This window comes from Jatropha curcas, chromosome 6 (genome assembly GCF_041381405.1).
Source record: "Jatropha curcas cultivar XTBG-Jc1 chromosome 6, XTBG_Jcur_1.0, whole genome shotgun sequence".
NCBI lineage: Eukaryota > Viridiplantae > Streptophyta > Magnoliopsida > Malpighiales > Euphorbiaceae > Jatropha > Jatropha curcas.
The window spans coordinates 23,443,298-23,445,163 of record NC_143156.1 but is presented as its reverse complement, the minus strand read 5'-3'; the positions used below and the strand labels follow the sequence as shown (position 1 = coordinate 23,445,163).

The 1,866-nt window shown below is 38.9% G+C and overlaps 1 long non-coding RNA gene across 1 annotated transcript; it reads left to right on the top strand.

Annotated features, from left to right (window-relative positions):
* Positions 1–204: 204 nt before the first annotated feature.
* Positions 205–1,578, top strand: LOC149495749 (uncharacterized). Its single transcript, XR_016321474.1, has 2 exons — positions 205–283; positions 1,389–1,578. It is a non-coding gene; the product is annotated as an uncharacterized LOC149495749 (long non-coding RNA).
* The last annotated feature ends 288 nt before the right edge of the window (positions 1,579–1,866 follow it).

Below are 1,866 nucleotides of genomic sequence, written 5' to 3'. Positions count from 1 at the left end.
ATCACTTCTTCTAGAGTCTACCCGTTCCTATCATTTTCACTTTCCTATTTTCACGTTTTTCATTTTCTTCTTAAGTTTCCCTTCCATTTCCTTGCACTTTTCATGCAAGTTACGCAGTAAGTCCACTCCAAGTAAGTAGAATTCCTTGAAGTTATATGTTATTCACTCTTTAATTGAGTTATATTGGAGATGAGTTATGAGAATTCTTGTGTATAGGAGAAGAAAGTTCCAAAGTTGCAGAAAAGAGAAGTTAAAACAGAGCCCCAGCTTTGTGGCAAGACAGGTTTGATATCTCTTGTTATTTCCCATGTTCTTTACATGAAAAATTGTGTGGAGTGTTGCTCATGAGATGATATGTTGCTTGTTGTTGGGTGGAAGTACTGGAAATGATGTGAAAACAGGGGATGAATATATGAAGCGGAAACAGAGTTTGCTGGAAATGTTACCAGCAACTTCATCTTGATTTTGAACCCATATAATGATGGAATTAGGAATTGTCATAGAAGAGTTATTTGTTCCTTTCTGTGTTAGCTTTACATGGGCTTTTGAATCATTCAATTTGAAGTTGTATATTGAGAGTTATGGCCAAAAGAACACAGACTGCACAATCTGGAAACACGTCGCGCGCCCGCGCGGTCTGGAAAGCAAGTCGCGCTCGCGACTTTTCCCTGCGCGCTCGCGACTTGTGTTTTCATGCATTTTGGACTTCTTTTTCTATACAATTACATTCCTTTGCTCAACATGCATGCATCCAATCATTGTAAAACAAAAATATAATATAAGAACATGGATTAAAACAACATGTAAGCATTTATATGGTGCGAAATCAAATCAATATGATGAACTATGACGTTGTGAAACCATTTATGTGCTATTGTGTTACATTGTTGACATGCTAATCTTAAGCTCCATTGAGGTTAGGTAGAAACCATGTAGATAAGGCTATGTCGCGACATAGAATAGCAGATCTGCGCCCCATACAGTTTGGAACTCCGGCTACAGGCCGTTGAGTGGATATGATTAAACCGTGCGGTGCGAATCCGGTTAGGGGCACCAAAACGGACAATATTGGCATAGGCGAATCCGGTTCGGGGCCTATAGCATACAGTTTCATCCAGTTTCATACAGTTTATCTTATCACTTCGGTTTCACTATAACCTTATGGAGCCATACAGATATTTTAACTTGCTATTGCATGAATCAGACAGTAAAATAAACAGTAAGAAAGATAATCAAGATATCATGAAAGTATCATAATGTGTGAGCTTATATGTGCCATATATGTTTCCATGGTTCCTTCTATATATGTATGCGTTTAATTGTTTCTTTATTTGTTGAGATATCCACTGAGCATTATTTGCTCAGCGAGTTACCTGTTTAACTCGCAGGTTTTGAGACTGGTCCATAGAGAGTCCGCGTACAACTGCTGCAGTTCATCTGTAGAAGACTCGGTCTTCAGGGTAGAAACTCATTTTGTTTTTCTTTTTATGGCATGTACAGGGCACACAGTTGGGCCCATTTCATTTTGTAAACTTGTATCATGTTTTGTAAATATAAATTACATTATTTTTGGAAACAGTACCAGCATGTTATTATATTCAATATACAGTATGTTTTCAGCATGTCAGACCATACAGTCAACCAGTTTGTAGCATCTCGACTCGGTTCATTCGGGTTTACGGGTGGACCGGGAAGGGGTGTTACAAATTTTGGTATCAGAGCCCTCGGTTTAATTTCCCCGGGCTTGAATGCATAAGTCAGTATATGTACATGCCATGACTACCCTGATGAACTAAGCAGTTGTTATTATTTTAGGAGGATGTCTCAGGAAGGTGAAAGTGAGTCACACGCCTCCAGAGCAGTGGA